This window comes from Sminthopsis crassicaudata, chromosome 4 (genome assembly GCF_048593235.1).
Source record: "Sminthopsis crassicaudata isolate SCR6 chromosome 4, ASM4859323v1, whole genome shotgun sequence".
Taxonomy (NCBI): domain Eukaryota; kingdom Metazoa; phylum Chordata; class Mammalia; order Dasyuromorphia; family Dasyuridae; genus Sminthopsis; species Sminthopsis crassicaudata.
In genome coordinates, this window is record NC_133620.1 from 113,650,495 (window position 1) to 113,671,010 (window position 20,516).

Consider the following 20,516-nt stretch of genomic DNA (forward strand, 5'->3'; position numbering starts at 1 on the left):
CTTTCTGTGTCTTCCTGGTTCCTGTACAAACATCTCTGTCTGGTTTTCAAGATATATTATAAGTTTTCCATACTCCATGTAGTCAACCGTTTCCCTCAATGTATTCCCCTACATGTTCCCTTTGCTCTAGTTAATCATGTGTCCTCATTGTTTCATGAAAGTACAATGCTCACTCATCACAATACTTCGTCCATGTTATTCTCCTCACTTGGAATGTTCCTTTTATTTTTCTGTAGGGTTTGATTGGCTAGAATGTTGAATCTGGAATCAGGAAAACCTAAGTGCAAATCTTGTCCCTGGTACAAAGTAATTCTGTGTCTATAAATGAATCACTTTTATTCTCTGCTGTTCAGATTCAGAATAGGGATAATGATAATACCTCTAGTATATGTATTAAAGAATATTTATGTGCTAAATCAATGTTAGTTATTATTATTATTATTATTATTATTACACCTTGTTTGTTTCTATTCTATTCATTCTTTCTGGGCCAGAGTGGTCCTTCTTTTTTCTTGAAGGTTTTCTGGAATATTCTAACCATACAACTTATCGAGCAGACTGAAGCAATTTGGCACATAAACAATATATTTGTATTATTTGTTTCATGTATACCACATTAGTCCCACAGCTAGATTACAGATTTGCTGAAGGTATGGAGCTAAACATATTTTTTTCTGTATCTTTCAGTAATGAACAGCTAGTGGATGACCTAGTTATTTTTGATTGATTAATTGATGATGAGTTCCCTGAAATTCTGTTTTTTTTATTCATTAGCATTAAGATTAAAATAGTCTCCTGAAAATTGAATCAATTTGATACCTATAACTCCATAGCTTATTTATCATAGTTAGATTTAATGAAAATAGCCTTCTCAAAATTTAAAAATATTTGTTGTTTATGAAAATAATATCATTATAACTAATAACTGTAGCTTATATTTATGTAGTGCTTTAAGATCAATAAAGGGCTTTGTGTACATTACTCATTCCACCAGCACAATAACCCTATAAAATAGATATTATAGTTATTCCCATTTTACAGATAAGAATAATAATCTTAAAGGGATCAAACATTCTACATAAAGGAAGAATATTTTCTGAGCAAAATAATTGCCTGCAACTTGTATCAACATTTTGTTTAATTATTTTACTTCTTGTGATCTTTCAAAAGAAAGACAAGGAACCCTCTAAAAATCACAATATATTAGAGTCTAAAGACATGTGCCCTAACACCTACTTCAGTGGATAGAGTGCTAAGCTTGTAGTCAATTCAAATACTTCCTCAGATGCTTATTAGCTATCTGTCTGGGCAAGTCATATAAGTTTTTTCGGTCTCACTTTTCTTTCCTATAAAATGGGAATCTAAAAATATAGCATTCTCCATTTCCCTCTCATCCCACAAGCTTGTTGCAAGGATTGAATAAGATAAATATGTAAAGTGCTTTACAAATGTGGAAATGCTATATAAATGATTATTCTTCATATACCTTTACCAATTTTCTGAGTATCTTCTCAGGTGGGGAATTCACATTTCTGGAGGCATCTTATTTCATTTTTGTTTAGTGATTATTGTTAGGAAATTGTTCTTTATATTGAGCCTAAATCCAACTCCTTATAATTTCTGTCCATTGGAAATGCAAATTAAAGCAACTCTGAGATTCCATCTCATTCCATTAAAAATGGTAAAACTGACAGAAAAGAAAATGATAAATTTTCCAATGAATGGGAGAATAAGTCACATTGGTTAATTATTTGGGGGAGCTGTTAATAGGTATAACCATTCTGGAAAGCAGTTTGGAACTACACCTCCCAAATTACAAAATTTTTCAAACTCTTTGATTCAGCAATGCCACTATAAGATCTATACCCCCAAATCATCAATGAAAGTAGAAAAGGACCTATATCAGTAGCAGGTTGCAGTGGCAAAGAAATGGTAACTAAGAAGATACCCATCAATTTAGGAAACTACTGAGGAAATTATGATATATAAATTAATGGAATAGAATATTATTGTACTATAAGAAATTGTAAAGTTCTTGAATTGTAAAGGTCCGGTCGTCTCTAAGTTATCCTTGGGGACTACCATCTCAACTCAATCCCAGACTTGACTCTTCATCCTCCAGAGTGTTGTCCCAACTCTGTAGACTCCTCCTTGCTCAATGTTGTCTTCTTTTATCCTCCCAGAGAATGGGCGTGTGAGAACTCAGGGGCTTGTGGGAAAATTACTTCAACCAATGAACTTGTTCCTTTTAAAGGTTGTGCAAACTTCTTTTCATATGTAAACTCCTCCTCAGAAGTTCAAAGGGGTAAACTCCCCTTAAAGGCCAGAACCAAAGATATGAACTAGAGAATTGTTAAGTACCGATTTAGCACTTAGTAAGAACCTAACAAGAAATGTAAAGGAATTGAAGGGATTAAGATAGCATATAGTAATGGGAATTGAGTGAACTATACTGACTTCATCTTAGAACTCAATTCTGGAGTTAGTTTGGTTCTCTTCCTACTCGATTATAGGTCTAGTCCAATTTCTGTTTTGTGATAAGATTGTATTCAATGATGGGAATTGTGAGAAGACTTTGTTGTATTGTTTGAACATACGGTTACTTGACTGGGAAGCTGAACCACCTCTCCCTGCTGCTTAGAGATGCTTGACTAAGGACCTACCTTGTGTTGACCAGAAACTCAATCAGATCCAAAAATTGATGCAAGATTTCTTACAATTATATATCTTAAGCAACCTCTATGTCTTATCTGATAATTGCTCTATAGTAATTAACTACTTATTATTTTCATATTCCTTTGATTGTTCACAAACACTTGGGGGGAATGGGACACCTCTTTTTTAAATTTCAGGATATTGCACCTGTTCACTCTCCTACTTTCAACTTGGAAAGTCCCTAAGCTTCCTTCCAATTAGAAATTTGATTACTTAGTGTATCCTGGTTAATTATTTTCTTTTCATTAATTGACTTTTTATTAATTGTTTTTATTATATAAAAATTGCCTCTCCCTGTATTTGGGGTTCAGTCCTAAACTGGGGAGTTCTGGTCTCAATTTGTTATGCAATTGGCATGTATTGTATAATAAATTAATAATCTTGGAAACTTGAATCTTTGTTTCCTCAGCTAGTTCATCTTTCGCTTGTCACAAATGATAAATAGATGGTTTTGGAGGAAATTTTATGAACTGATAGAGAAGTGAGATGAACCATAAGAATAATTTATGTAAATAATCACAACATTTTAAAGACAAACAACTTTGAAAGACTTAAGAACCCAATGAACCCATCATGACTCCAGAGGAATGATAAAGCATGCTCTCTACTTCTTAAAAGGAGAGTTGTATTAATATATATATATATATATATACATATATATATATATATAGTATGGCTTTTTATTTACAAGATATATGCATGGGTAATTTTTCAGCATTGATAATTGCAAAATCTTTTGTTCCAATTTTTCCCCTCCTTCCCCCCATCCCCTTCCCCAGATGGCAGGTCGACCAATACATGTTAAATATGTTAAAGTATATGTTAAATACAGTATATGTGTACATAACCATACAGTTATTTTGCTGGACAAGAAGAATTGGACTTTGAAGTAATGTACAATTAGCCTGTGAGGAAAATAAAAAATGCAAGTAGACAAAAACAGAGGGATTCAAAATGCTATATAGTGGTTCACACTTAATTCCCAGAGTTCTTTCACTAGCTGTAGCTCATTCTATTCATTATTGAACAAATGGAACTGATTTGGTTCATTTCATTGTTGAAGAGAGCCACATCCATCAGAATTGATCATCACATAGTATTGTTGTTGAAGTATATAATGATGTCTGGGTCCTGCTCATTTCACTCAGCATCAGTTCATGTAAGTCTCTCCAAGCCTTTCTGAAATTATCCTGTTGGTCATATCTTATAGAGCAATAATATTCCATAATATTCATATACCACAATTTATTCAGCCATTCTCCAATTGATGAGCATCCACTCAGTTTCTAGTTTCTGGCCACTACAAAGAGGGCTGCCACAAACATTTTGGCATATACAGGTCCCTTTCCCTTCTTTAAGATCTCTTTGGGATGTAAGCCTAATAGTAATACTGCTGGATCAAAGAGTATGTACTGTTTGATAACTTTTTGAGCATAGTTCCAAATTGCTCTCCAGAATGGTTGGATGTATTCACAATTCCACCAACAATATATCAGTGTCCCAGTTTTCCCACATCCCCTCCAACATTTATCTTTTTCAGTCATCCTAGTCAATCTGTCAGGTGTGTAGAGCTATTGTCTTAATTTGCATTTCTCTGATAAATAATGATTTGGAGCATCTTTTCATATGGCTATAGTTTCAATTTCTTCATCTGAAAATTGTCTGTTCATATGCTTTGACCATTTATCAATTGGAGAATGGCTTGATTTATTATAAATTAGAGTCAATTCTCTATATATTTTGGAAATAAGGCCTTTATCAGAACCTTTAATTGTAAAAATATTTTCCCAATTTGTTACTTCCCTTCTAATCTTGTTTGCATTAGTTTTGTTTATAGAAAAGCTTTTTGATTTGATATAATCAAAATTTTCTATTTTGTGATCAAAAATGATCTCTAGGTTTTTTTTTGGTCACAAATTCCTTCCTCCTCCACAGGTCTGAGGGGTAAACTATCCTATGTTCTTTCAGTTTATTTATAATCTCATTCTTTATGCCTAGATCATGAACCCATTTGACCTTATCTTGGTGTATGGTGTTAAGTGTGGGTCAATGCCTAGTTTCTGCTATATTAATTTCCAATTTTCCCAGCAGTTTTTGTCAAACTGTGAATTCTTATCCCAATAGCTGGGGGTTTTAGGTTTGTCAAACACTAGATAATTAAAGTTATTGACTATTTTTTCCTTTGAACCAAACCTATTCCACTGATCAACTAGTTTATTTCTTAGCCAGTATCAAATGGTTTTGGTAACTGCTGCTTTATAGTAGAGTTTTAGATCTGCTACATCTAGGCCACCTTCATTTGATTTTTTTTTCATTAGTTCCCTTGAAAGCCTTGACCTTTTGTTCTTCCAGATGAATTTTGTTGTTATTTTTCTAGGTCATTAAAATAGCTTTTTGGGAGTCTGATTGGTATAGCACTAAATAAATAGATTAGTTTAAGTAATATTTTCATCTTTATTATATTCACTTGATCTATCCAAGAACACTTGATGTTTTTCCAATGATTTAGATCTGACTTTATTTGTGTGGAAAGTGTTTTGTAGTTTTGCTCGTTAGTTTTTTTTTTAGTTGAATCTCTGGGGTTCTCTAAGTATATCATCATATCATCTGCAAAGAGTGATAATTTGGTTTCCTCCTTATCTACTCAAATTCCTTTAATCTCTTTCTCAACTCTTATTGCTTAAGCTAGTAAGAAATACATATTTTTGAATCTATAGTCAATGTGGACTATTCATTATAAAGGCTCTTTTTCCCTCCCATACTTTTTTTTCAATGTGGTAGGAATGGAAAGAAGAAATATTTTTGTAATTTAAAAAATAAAATAAAACTACATATTGATTCTAGTTCTGCCTATTGGTACTAACCATAATAAACTTATTTCTTTTAGAAGCCTAAGATTGTTAGCTTTTTTTTTTCTTCCATCAGCCTCATCATGTTAATGAAGTATATGGAGCTTCCATTAATACCCGGGGTCCCTTTTTCATATGAACAACTCTTTAGACAGAGCTCTCCTATTTTGAAATTGCACAATTGATATTGTGGGCTTAAATGAAAGAATTCACATATAATGTATGAAAAAAATCATTTTCTTATATTTAGTCCTTCACTCTTGCTTATAGAGATCTTTTTAAAATTAGCTCTACATTCCAGCATTGTACCATCTAACAGTTGAATTAGTAAACTATTTAACTCTTTATCCAAATCATTAATAAAATTGCTCACCAAAACATGGCCAAAGACAGAGCTATGAAACAGAGGTATGTATTTCTAAGGTAACTGACTGATCTAGTACTAAACACTATTTTTGGGGGGGCAGTTGTTCAACCAGTAACCAAATATCCAAGAAATAATAACTGACATTTATGCAGTTCTTTAAAGTTAATGGAGGAACAGTAAAAAGGCAAGTGTCATTGGCAGAGTAAAGTGTAAGAAATCTAGAAAAGTAGGAAGAGAAAGGCTATGAAAGACTTTAGAAATAGGAAAAAGCAAGTTCCATTAAGAAAAAAAAAAAACTAGTAAAATCAGATAGATATTGAGGTTCACAGATCAATTCGAACAATCTTAGAGTTGACATTGGACAGAAACAAAATGACTAAATTTCTATGTCTCTGGCACATGTTATTCATGTTTGTAATCTTAACATTCTACTCAAAGGGATCTCAAAAGCTTTTCATTTAAACTACAATTATTCTTTTGTCTTTTGGGAACTCAGTGTAAAGATGATGTCCTGTGTGCAAGGGGCAAGCTAGCTGAATATTAATTAATGAAGCCTTTTTAATATGCAAAAGATGAGGAGCAACAATCAGTTCTGAGCCCTTATATATTAAAAGCAAAATCATTGTTATTCCAAGAGGCATCATGAGGCCAAATGCAGGTTACAACTAGTTTCAAAAATCTCCCATAATTATGAAACATGAAAGTTTGGTCTTTTCATTATAAAGGCTATATTGTGAATATAAAAAGAACCATTAGATGGTGGGATGGGATAGCAATGGATAACACTAGACAATAATGAAAGATGACGAATGGGAATTGGGGCCATTCATCTAATTGGAAGTTTAAGGGACAATGTTGATTTTATTTCAGGAGGAAAAAAAGAAAGGTAGGGCAATGTAGTAAAGAAAGCTGTATGTATGTTTTTTTTTTTTTTTTGTGGGAATGTGTGTGTGTGTGTGTGTGTGTGTGTGTGTGTGTGTGTGTGTGTAAAGGGAAAAAAAATGTCAAAAGACTTGGTTCCTTGTCCCAATTCTGCCCTTGGCTCTTTGTGTCATCTTGGACCAATAGGTCACTTAACCCCTCTGTGTCTGAATCCTTTTCAATAAAAGAAAGATAGCAAAGTTCTCACTTCCATTCTTATTACACAAGTCTTTGTGGGAATACAATAGGCTACACTTTGAAAGTATTTATTATCAACAGCAGAACTCTAAATACGTTCTCAAAATGCAAGATATTTGTTAATGATAGGGTGGTAGGATCTATATATAATATGATCTGAATAAGTAGTTGTTTGTTTTGAAAATTCACTTTTTAGATTATTTCTTGTTCATCCATCTGATTGAGCTATGTATATATTTCTTCTAAATTATAATGCTTTGTTAGACTAAATTAGGAAAAGGTAGGATTAGCCAAAGATGAAACCTTTGCTCTCTTGAAGTTTACAATTTAGTCTATAAGTAGGGATTTTGTCAGGTGCCTCTGTATTGTCTTTTAGGCCTAAAAAAGAACTCCATATTATTTGGTATGCAGAAACTATTAAACAAATATCTATCTCTAGATGGACATAATGGATTGAAGATATCTTAATTTAATCCATAAGGATAATACATTTGGCAGACAGAAGCTTAAAGCATCTTTCCATGGAAAGAGTTGTATTTTGTTTACCAGATCATCTTAATTTGCTCTCAATTGAATTAAATGATTAGTTAATTAAGAACTTAATGTTATTTGTTACCTATGAATAGAATCTCTAAACTTTAAATTGACAAAAGTTTGTAAACAATGAATAGTAAGAAACATTTCTCTGAGCTGGTAGAGAGATCCAAATTGTCTCTCTATGAAACTGCTCAGTTCAATTCAGCTTGGGGAATAACAAATTTTTTTAAAAAAATAATCCAGTTTCTGCCTTCAAGGGCCTTAGAGTAGGCCATATATGCAAACTTTACATATATCATTTGATCCTCACAACAACCTTGGAAGGTAGGTGCTATTATAATCCATATTTTATATATAAATGAAATAGCAGAGTTTAAGAAGTTATATTGCTACTGTGTGAAGCAGAATTTTAATAATAGTAATAATAATGTGTTATTATTAACTTGTATCTGACTCTTTGTGATCCCATTTGGGCTTTTCTTGGCAGAGATACTAGAGAAGTTTGCCATTTCCTTCTCTAGTTTATTTTATAGATAAGAAACTGAGACAAAAAAGGTTAGTGATTTACACAAGACATATACATATATATATATATATATATATATATATGTGTGTGTGTGTGTGTATATATATATATATATATATATATATATATATATATATATATATATATATATATATATATACATATATATATATATATATATAGCTAGTAAGTATCTGAGGCCAGCTTTGAACTCAGATGAAATATTCCTGACTCCAGGTATATTTTTTTATCCATTGCCTTGCTTAGTTGCCCCTTTGGAACTTTCAAATTGATCCATCATACTCCTAAACAAACAAGCGTATATCCTCAATAGTATACACTTTAAGTTTACCAAATGACACTAGTTTAATACAGTTTCATGACCATTTTGGTATATCTGGGGATGTTGCCCCATTTAGTGAATCCTAAGATCCATCTAAAATCCACCATTTTCTCTCTTACACATCCCTTAGCTATGATGGTACATATATACATTCATGTATCCATAAAATTTTGGATTTTATTAATAAAAATTTACACATATATCTACTTCTAGTTAAGCTCCCATATCTTTTTCTGTATAACTACAGAAAAACTAACAATTATAGGGCAGCTAGGTAGTCCCAATTGATAAAAAGTATTAGCTCTGACATCAGGAAGAAGATTCATTTTTCTGAATTCAAATCTTATAATGTTCGGGCAACCTTTCTGGAGGGACCTTGGGGACCAGCCTTGATCTTAGTGGAGGAGTACAGGAGGCAGGAGAGCCACTAGAAGGATAGTCAAAAATAGAATGTCTCATTTCTATTGCTTCTTAGCCCTTAAATATCTTGGTATGATTACATCATTACAGCACACTATGTATGTGATGAACTAGAGAACCATTACATCACAATGCTAAGTACTAAATATGTGTATACTAAAGAACTATCATTTCATCAATTCCAGTGAGTTAACACCTTGTCATAAATATCCTTGTTTCAAGTATTCTTGTTTCAAGTATACTTGCCCAAAGTTCTGGGTCTCTACAAAATCTGACCTCAAACACTTACCTAGCTGTGTGTTACTGGACAAATAATTTCTCTGCTTGCCTCAGTTTCCTCATCTGCAAAATAAGCTGGAGAAAGAAATGACACATCATTCCAGTGTCTTTGCCAAGAAAATCTCAAATAGAGTAAAAAAGAGACATCAAAGAGCAGCAACAAAGTATGCTTGTAATTTTCAAGCTCATTTGGTGTAGATTAGTAAATTTGTAGCAGTCCCTTTCTTTAGTCATGAGACCTAAATTGACTTTTAAAGAATATCTTTCAAATAATTTCATTTGGATATGTATATTTCGTGTAAAGATTTTCTCTTTCCTTTTTTATTTTGGATGCAGATTTATCCCCAAATCACTTTTTTGGTGATTCTTACTAAATGTGGGAAGTAAAATGGGTAGGAGAATGTGCTTAGTTCTTTTGTTGTTGTTGTTGTTTTTTGTTTGAAGAAAATGTTAATTCCATGTATGGGATTAACCTCCATGTCCATATTGACTGCTATATCAGGTGCTATGTTTATTTGAATTTTTTGAGGCAATATTTGTTAATGAAGTAAAATTTATAAACAAATATTTGTTTATGAATATCCTTTTTTGTCTTATTTTTTTCTGATTTAAATATGAGACTACATTTGTCCCACAAAATGATTTTGGTAGATTGCTTTCTTTTTCAGCGTTTGAGAATAATTTGTCAAGAGTGCTAATTGATCTTTAAAAGTGTAATAGAATTCTTTCATGAATATATCAGGGTAAATTCCCACCTTCTTCCCACCTTTGGAAGTTTCCTTATACTTGGATCTATTTCCTTATCTGATATTGGGTTATTTAATATATCTACCCAGTCCTTCTGATGGTTTAGTAATTTTTTATTTTAGATAGTATTTTAGCTCTTTTATGTTCTCAGTTTTGTTAGCATATAACTGTGCATCTATTTTGATGATTGTTTTTATTTCTTCTGGTTTTGTTGTGATACATATCTAGTGATTATGTGCAAGTTTATATTTATTATCTTGTTATTATGTTTCAAGGGACATGGTTTGACTTGTAGGATAAATAAACTTTAGAGACAGTATGGGATAGTGGATAAAATGATGAGCATGGAGTCAGGAGAAACTGAATTTAAATCTTATCTCTGATGGATAGTAATGTTATGATGCCAGGTAAGTCTCTTAATCTTTGTGTACATTCCCTGGATTCACTGGATCATAAATTTAGAGCTGAAATGATATAAGCCAAGAGGTATTAGACTTTAGAGGTCATCTGATCATTCAAAAAGCATTTACTAAGTGTTTGTGTCCTAGGTTCTATGCTTGATTCTGAGGATCAAAAGGCTAAAGTGAAACAGTTCCTGTCCTCAAAGAACTAATCAGGGTACAAAACACAAGACAGATCCTACTACATGCAAAATAAATACAAGATAGTTTTGAGGAGAAGACTGGAAGGATCAAGAAAGGTTTCATGTAGCACTTGGACTGTCTTGAAAGAAGATAGGGTGAGGAGAAAGAGTCCTGTTGGCAGACAACCAGTACAAAAGTTGGAGATGGGAGATAGAATTTGCTGGGAATGAGGTCAGTTTGTCTAGACTAGTGGTCCAGGGACTCCTGAAGGTCCCCGAGACCCTATCGGGGCCAAGAGTTCAAAACTATTCTCATTACAACAGTAACATATTTTTATTTCTAATATGGTAAATATTGATAGACATAATATATATGTAGACAAAATCTCTTTTCAAAAAAGAAAATGGGTCCTGAGCCCAAAATAAAGTGAGAACTAATGTTCTAGATTTAGGTATGCATGATTAAATCACCAAACATTTAAGTGACTACTATGTTCTGGTCAGTATGACAATTACTGAGGAGATCATAAAAATGAAACAATCCCTCTACTCCAGTAGTTTATATTACTGAGGGAGATAATATGAATATGAGCCATTCAAAGTCACCCTGATAGTAAGCAAAAGTGTTGGGAATTGAAGCCATGACTTCTCACTGTGAATTCTTCCACTTTTTCTGTTGTACAAAGATATATTGGTATTGGTGTTGGTGGAGAGAATTCCTACATGGAATTCTCCATGCTGAATAAATCCAACAATTTAATTTGACAAGTATTTATTAGATACTTACTATGTGCCAGACAGTGTGTTAGGTGCTAGAGATAAAAAGACCAAATTGAAAGTACAGCTACTTGTATTCCTATAGAAAAGAACTGTATTATAATAATCCTATATTAATACAGGATTCTACTTACTCCATAATCCCCAATACTGAACTGTAAATATCCAGGCTCCAAAGACTAAGAGAGCCGAGGTGTCAGTGAATTAAGGAAGAAGAGGAAAAAAGAAATTATTTTTTAAATGAATGAGGGGATAAGAAAAATAACAAGTACAAATGCCATACTAACATCCTCCTGGGGATTTATTTTTTTTTTATTACTTTTAAGATTAATTTGAAGGAAAATCTCTCATGTGCACACATAGCAATACATCTGCCCCTAATAATCCCTGAAATCACTATTCGTAGACATCTAATGTGGTGTTGAAATTAAACATAACACATGAAGAGAAATTTTGAGATATATTTAGGGTTTTCTTTTTCAATAAATGTACCACAAAGAGAATAAAGAAATTCCTTCCCCAAATTAATGGTGAATTATTTTGTCATGAGAGTAAGAGTTTATATCCATTTTAAATGAAAGCATATAAATTGTTCTAGACAAGAAAAACAAAGCTAGCCCAAGGCAGTATTTTCATTATAGAGAAAGGCACATGTCCATGAATATCTAGTGTAATATTAACAAAAATCGTTCAATTAGCTATGCATGTGCCTTTGTTATGAATATTTATTTGCGTCTCTTGCTAAGTAACACTGATACCTTATATTCACTGGTTCAGAGATTCAAATGATGTGAACATTACCCTTCTTTGCCCTGTTATGCTATACAGAGATTTTCATGCCAAAAAAGACTAGTGACTGCCCAGCAAGAAGGCTTCCACCTTTCTTCAGAGACCTTGTCCACTTTTTCAGAGAACTATACTTTAGTCCTTTCTTTTCAAACTCTTTGGAAATGAGTACTCTACACCCCCCCTCAAATTCCAGAGGTGGCTCCAGATCACCAAAGAAAAGAAGAAAAATACCCAGAAATCTGGTGGCTCTGGATGATTCAGGCAAACAAACTCCAAATCCTAGCCATTGTTCCAACCACTCTTTTCAGTGGTATTTTAACATTATTAATAATAGTAATAGGTGATGTTTATCATAGAACTTTAAAATTTACATGATAATTTACAAATAGTATCTAGTCTGATTCACACAACAGCCATGGATAGTAGGTATAATTATTATCTTCATTTTATAGAGGAGGAAATGAAGGAGGACATAGATAAAGTGATTCACTCAGGGTTATACAACTTAGAAGTGCTTAAAGTTGGATTCAAACTCATGTCTTTCTGTGCTCTCTCCACTGTGCAGCCTAGCTGTGTAATTTTGTAAAGCTTTTAAAACCTCCCTTCATTTCTTAGGTGAAAATCTCTAACTCTGTGTCTGAATCTCTCTTTCTTTCTCTCTCTTCTCTTTGTCTTTCTGTCTCTCTGGCTCAGTCTCTGTGTGTGTAGTCTCTTTGTGTGTGTCTCTGTCTCTTTTGTCTCTCTGTTTCTGTCTCTTTGCCTATCTCTTTCTCTGTCTCTCTCTATATATCTCTCTGTCTCTATTTCTGTATTTGTCTCTTTCTATCTCTGTCTCTATGTATCAATCTATCCATTTCTTTTTTTTTTCCTTCTCTTTCTCCCTTTCTCATCTCTCTAGGCTCTACGCTTGCCCTGCTAAGCTAAAATAAGCTCATACAATTATCCTTATGCCTTAGTATCTACTGTAAAGAGTCTTACCTTGTGCTTATGTCCAGATTGCCTATCTTGGAAGCATAGTGTTTCTCTGGGTTCTGCCATATGGGTGGGATTAAACTCCTTTGGTCTTGAAAACTGGCCAGACTAGGGTAATCTCTCTCTTTCCCAAGTACTACTTCCTGTTATTTCTAGAACATGAAGATCACAGTTTACCCATAGCCCAGGTGCCATGAACTGAACCAGGGGAAAGAGAGATTATCATCCCTTCCTCTATTCATTCTTCTCAGTTTAAGATGCCAGTGGTGATCCCTACTAGACTGAGAGTTCAAGCAATGGTGAAGCAGGGCATTGCTGTTAACCACCCTGGCAGTGAAACTTGGTGAATCCAGAGCTACGGGGAACTATGGATTTGGAACCTGAGCTAAACTCGAACTGGACCTTTGTTTGTATATTTAGTATCATACCACTGAAGTAAATGTTTCTATGCAAAACAAAATTTAGATTTGAGTCTGTTAGTAGTTAAATGGAAGTGGAGTGGCAATCTCTCCTACAGTCAAGGAAACATATTATTTGGACTTGGAGTCATTTGTAGAGAGTCTAGACATCCTCTGATGTCTTTTAGGGTTACTGAAGAACCCTAGGGGGAGGACATTCAACTAGACTTTAGGAGGCCAGTTTTACCTTACAGTTTTTCCTCTCTAATAAACAAGAATAAACTGTAATTAAACATTGTTTAAATTTTACCTAGAGATACAAATCCCATTACAACAAATACCATTAGAAATAAAGGTTCAATGTAACAGAGATATTTTCATGTCTCAGAGTAATATAGTGTTTGTTGATCTGGTTGTGACAAATTCCTTCCCACAGACAACAGCTGAGGGCATCTTCTGTTTGCTTTAGGGCTTCTGCAGGAATTTGTCAATTATAGAACAAAGGCAGCTGAGCAAGCAAGGGTCACATTGCAAGAAAAGGTGGGAAAGCCCTCTATAAATAAAATCTCATTCAGGAGTTTCCATCAACTGAGCTCTCAATATGGCCAACAGAAGAATGAAGGGGAGAGGAATAAAGCACAGAAAAAGAAGGAAAGAAGAATAAAATCCACTGAACATTTGAAGTTAAGTAACAGAGGTAGCAAGTATGGAGTGGTAGAAAAAGAACACGGTCGAATCTTGCCTCTTATAAATATTGGTCACATGACTCTGGCGAGTCAATCTTTTAGCAGTCCAGGAAATTCCTTAAAATTTTAAATCGAAAAGAAGGTGAAGGGATTTTTCTTAAAAGGGAAATCCTTTTACCAATGAAATCACAGGTTCAGTTCAGTCTCAAGTCTTTTCCTCGAGATCTCTCCCTCAAGAAGAGTGACCTTTTGGAAAAGAAGCATCTTTTTCTTAGAAGAAAATGCTTCTTGTACTCCAAGGAATTGGATGCCACCTGAAAAGAGAAGTTTCCCCAGTACTAGTCTAAGAAGTAAGAGTAAATGAATGAAAAAATCATTTATTACATGCTTACTATGTACACATGGTGAGAATATAATTATTAAAAAGCAAAGATAGTCCGAGCTATCAAGAAACTTATCTTTCACTTGGGGAGACAATATAAAAAAGGGAGTAGTAGACAGAGGAACTCTGGTCAAGAAAGTTACTAGGATATTGAGTAGGGCCATATGGGAATGGAGTGCCATACCCCTATAGTAATAGTGGCAGAGTTGATTTGATCAACTGAGGCAGTGGAGAAGTGATGAAGGGTACTAGAATAGGCTAGATGGCTGCTGAGGCTCTTACCAGGAATGAAGAGAAGTATGGCTGGACTTCTGAACTAATGGTCTGGGAAAGGCAATCACCAATGAGGAATATGACTGGTGTTGATGATTCCCTCTTGTGCAAAGATATGAATGATAGAAATGTACACATCCTTCCTTTGCTCATATCTGGCATCTGATGGAGAATCTCTGAAAACTTGGCAAACTTAATCATTATCATTTCTTTATGTGATTCATATGGGAATTAATGATATCTAATCATATCTACTAAAGCAACCTAGAAAGCAGTGCTGGGGATTTTGAAGTTGTGTGCAAGAAAATGAGCATTTTATGGGCACAAGTTGTCTAGTTATATGCTGTCTTCTCACTTCCACACAGTTACATTCTCACATTAAGTTCTTCTCACTTCATCTTGGGCATTTTCTTTTCACATGTGAAGACCACTTTAGACATAACTATGCTGTTCAGATATTGCATCTGTTATAGTTTGGTAATTAGTGACTCCAGATGATGATATATCTATCAGCAAGGCAATTAGGAGGGCAATAAGTTTTTGGTCCACATGCAGACTCAAGGCTCAGAGGACCATATGAGTATCTTAGTATGGTACAATATAGCACAGTACAATACAGGAGGCTTAAGAAGTGAACAGCCAGTTATATTAATTTTTTTCTCTCAAAATACTATTTGTTATATGAGATAGCTCTCTGTGAAGGAGTAGGGGAAGGATACTTGGGATTCCTATGGTGATTTAAGAAACAGAAAAGTCAATAAAAACTTAATTTTAAAAAAGTGAACAGAGTATTTTGGAAGTGTTAAGAAGATGATATCTGAGATTGGATTTATGAACAATGATTAAAATATAAACCTTTGTCAAGAAAGGAATGCAGCTAACGAGGACTGGTAAAAATGTTTTCTTCCTCCCCCACCCTGCTCTGCAGTCTTATCAGTTTTTTTAAAGAAATTTTTAAATGAAAATGATAGAGAAGTAAAAAACTGACTATTGCCAGAGAAAATAGCAGGTATGATATCATTAGAAGAATAAAATTGAGAAGACTGATAATTTACATAATACCATAATTAAGAAAAAAGCCACTAAGAAAGCCAGTGAATTAACATCTCTACATATAAATGCAAAAGTATTGGTAATAAGCAAGCTGATCTAAAAATCTTGATGCAAAAATGTGAATTTGACCTGAAAGATACCACCAAAGCTTGTTAGAATAGATCTTATAATATGGCTGGATTATGTATATGATCAGGTAAATCTTAAAGAGAATAAACAAGTAAAATGGAAATGTAAGAGCTTTAAATATTAAGAAATTAAACTCATGTGAAGAAATCCATGAACTAGAGGAATGAAATATAGTTGAAAGAATTTGGATGAATATTTATGGTAGTAAGAGTATACTTCAATCCACTTGGTCAGAAGGAAGAAATAGACAATGAGTTTGGGATATAGATCATGATAGTAATGACAGATGATTTCAACAACCTGGATGACTGATGAAGCTTTTCTACTAAAAGCAAAGTAGCATATAATTAGTTTGTCTTAATAATAATTTCATTCTCCAAAAAGAAAAGGAAACAAGAAAAAATTGCTATGCAGGACCTGATTCTGAACAATATATTTAGTTGCTTAAATGTTAGGAACTTAAAAATTCTTGAAAATGATAGGAACTTTTTGAGGCAATAACTACTTCATTTTAGAGTTCATTATGGAGAAAGAAAGGAATCGACATAGTTTCATAGGCCATATGGATTTTGAGACAGTGCAATTTAGATTTCATTGAAAGGATAGATAGAAATACACTGTGATTTACAATTCTACATAAGAAGTCATCCTAAAGTGGGTAGGGAATTATAAGGAATGAAATTCTAAAGATTCAAACATAAATGATTCTGATAAGAAATAAAAAGAGATGTAAAGAGATTATGTTTAATGTGTAGAGAATTCATAGACAAACAATTTAAATTTTAAAGAGACACATATTGAAGATACAGGAAATGAAGAATCAACATAAAAGAATGTTATGGTTCTATAGGAATATTTTCAGGAGTACTAAACTCAGAATTACACTAAGGATGGTGATGAATGTTAAAAATCATAATAAATAAATAAACAAGCTGTTTGCTTTAACAGATTTAGAGGAAGAGGAAGATCAAAGAAGGAAAAAGTCTTGTCAGATGGTAAACAGTACAATGGGAATGGATGGCAGAAAGAAGGCAGAATCACTCAATTCTTCTATTTTTTTCTATAAATGAGAGTAATTTTCTACCTGAAAAATAGAATACAAGTGGTTAATAGGCAATTGAAATTGAAGATAAGTGGGGAAAATAAGACAATATTTAGCTATTTCTAATGAACTTAAACCACCAAGCCTAGATGAACCATATTCATGAGTATTAAAATAACTGGCAGTTATGATGCTGAGCTGTAGCTAGTGATGTTTGAAAATTTATTGAAAATAGGAAAGGCACTTTAGGATGAAAGACAAACATTGTCTGGATATTGAAAAAAAGAAAAGGTGGATCCTTTAAACTGTAATCCAGTGAGCTTTACTTCAATTGCTGGCAAAATATCTAGAATATATTTTTTCCTTAAGTAGTTTATCTCATTTTTATTAGTTTCTTTTGTTTTTATATCACCTTTATTTCTGAATATATCATCCGTTCCTCCCTTGTCCAATGAGCCATCCCTTGTAACAAAAACTGAAAGGCTAATGTTTTTTTTGTTCTCCTTTCTTCTTCCCCAACAAATCATAGCCTTTTCTCTCTTTGGTTTTTTATGAACACCATTGGGACAAAAGCACTTTGCAAACCTCACAGTGCTATATATAAATGTAATTATTACAATTGTAATTATTATTGTACTCATATGATAAACATAGGAAAAAAGATCTAAGGAAATACTGTAAAAAGTTTCTTTAGGGAGATATGACTTCTACATTAAGAGATCAGAGAGAGATTAGAGAGGAGGTAAGACTTGAGCTGAGTTTTGAAGGAGGGAAAAGATTAAAGTAGAGGATAATGTTCTGTTGTTTCAGTCATTTCCAACTCTTCATGACCCAATTTGGAGTTTTCTTGGCAAAGATACTGGAATGATTTGCCATTTCCTTCTCCAACTCATTGCACAGAAAAAGGAAATAGGGTTAATTTACTTGATCAGGATCACACAGCTAGTTAAGTGTCTGAGATTGTATTTGAACTAGGGAAGAGGAAAATAATGTAGGAAGGAGAATATTCTATGCCTTAGGGGTGAGACTGGCATATGATTAGGGGACTAGTTTGGATGGAACATAGAGTCTATGAGGGGTAGTAATAACAGAGCAGTAAAAATATATTTCATTTGATTAGTAATAGGTAGTCATTGATGACTTTTTTTTAAACAGTGGAATGATATGATCTGTTCATTAAAATGATTATTCTGATGAAAGTGTCAAGAATAGATCAAATAAGGGAGATGAGAGATAAAGAGATTGGTTAGGATATTACCATAGTCCAAGTTGGATTTAATGAAGGTAGTCATAACAGGAGTAGAAAGAGAAGATGCATAAGAAAGTTATTGTAGAGTGTGTCTAAAGGTCTTGGCAACTGACTAGATATGGTATACAAGGTCAAGAGAAGAGTCAAATCTGACTGAAGTTTTGACTCTCAGGGTCTGGGAGCAAAGTAATATTTAACAAAAACAGAGAAGTAAGTAAGAGAGATGGGTTTGGGAGAGAATGTGTTTTGGGTTCAGTTCTGGTGATGTAGGGTTTGTGATTGGACATTCAAGATGGTTATCTATCAGACAGCTGGAATTTCTCACTGGAACTGAGGGGACAGTTTATGGCTGGATGGATAAATTTAAGAGTAATCTCCATAAAAATGACAAGTGAAGGTCAAGGAACAGATATCCCCAGTGAACAAGTATAGAGAGATTCAGGACAGAACCTTGGGGGAATAACCACATTTAAGGGGCAAGAGGTAAAAGAACTGGCAAAGAAGATAGCAAAGGAGCAATCAGAGAGGTAATAGTCCATGATAACAGTCATTTATATCTGACCATGTATTATGTTAATACAATCATAGAATTTTAGAGAGAAAGAACCTTAATACAGTTAGGCCAACCCCAACTTGTTAAGTTATATTAGAGAGACTCAAAATCAACTTTATCTTTAGGTCTTGGAAAGAAGTATGATTTTTTTTTATAAATGTGCTTGATTATGATAGAATATTGTCGAAGGAAGAAAAAATAGTGGATTAAGAACTAAGACAAGTTCTAATGTTGGTATAGCCACTTACAATCTCTGTAATTTTAGGGGGGAAAAAGGACAATCTCTTTGAGACTGAGTTTCCTCCTTTTAAAAATGAAGGGATTAGCTACCTGGCTTTTAGACTATGATTTTAAGATAAATTAGGTTTGCTCCCTGTACTTAAGATTTTGACAGGTTAAAATAGCTATGCAAATTCTTAACCAAGAGTGCTATTTTCCTCTGATAAAAGGTATAAGATTTAAAGTATCTCCCTAGCCCAGTACACCAACTGGATTATAAACTCCTTGAAGACGGGAACCTGTATGTATTGAATTGGCACATGAGCCACCTTGACTTGGAATTAAGGACTGAATTCCTGCCACTGACACTAACTATCTGTGTCATCCTAGACAATGACTTAACTGCTCTCAGCCTGATGATCAGTCACAAGAGAAAAAGGGCACTGGTCAGAGTTCTAGGACTCTTGTGCATTTATTGTGGTAGGGGAACTCTTATGGTAAGGAGGGGCATTTTAACCTTACTCTCATCAGAACTGGTTCAAATAAGGAAATATATTTTGGGTTTAGAAACAGGAGAAGGGGATAAGAGATATTGGGGGGGGGAAGGTTGATAAAAAGGAAAGAGGATTAAAGGAGACAGTGATTAGAGCAAAATGGACTTTTGAGGAGGCACATACAATAGGTAGGAAAAAATGTGTCCCTCTGACCTTTTGTTGACTTTACTGCTACAGAATTTGATTTGAGGTTTTATTTTGAAGCTTTTTGGAGGACGATGTTGGAAGAGTTCAGCCTGGTCCCCTGCTCTGCCATCTTAGCTCCTCATAAGCCTTAGTTTCTTGATGGACTGAGGTGATAACACTGGGCTGAGCCTTCCTTTCTATTGCATGGGGTTGTTGTGAGGATCAAATGAGGCAACACATGTAAAACACTTTGAAAACCTAAAAGTAAGTCCTTTATAAATGTTATCTTTTGTCATATATGTTATATAAAAGGATATATCTTTTGATCCAGTCTTGGGATCTAAAAGTATATATTGACTAAGATATAGACATTTCTCCTTAGTTCATAAACTGTATGGTAGGGAAGGGAAAAGAGCAGGAGTAGCTTCAGGGAGGGAAAGGTTACCTCTAGGCTAAGCAGACTCCTCTGGGACCTCTGGTTCTCTAGAACTGATCCATTCCAGCCACCGGCCCAAGCCCAAAGCAGGACTCTTCTGGTGACTCCAGAGAGGAGTGGATCATTATAAAGATGTCAACTCTGAATCACACTTTGAGGGTGACTTTGAATCTTGAACTTGCTCAGAGTTCAGGAAGTACAGGTAAGGAACAGCCTCATGGCCTAATAATATTGATTGGGGGCACACCCAATGGCTCTGCAATGCCATCCCAGCCCTATGCCTCAAATCTCTGTGCCCCTCATCTAATGCAGGACTGTTACACTCCTTTAAATGATCCTCTAGTGGCCCCAAAGTGCTGATGCCCTTTTCACAAACAGCTAATTTAGAAGGAG

At 34.0% G+C, this 20,516-nt stretch overlaps 1 long non-coding RNA gene across 2 annotated transcripts in view; it reads left to right on the forward strand.

Annotated features, from left to right (window-relative positions):
- The window catches only part of LOC141541068 (uncharacterized), a 39,708-nt gene that overhangs the window by 14,066 nt on the left and 5,126 nt on the right, over positions 1-20,516 (forward strand). The window lies entirely within an intron of this gene.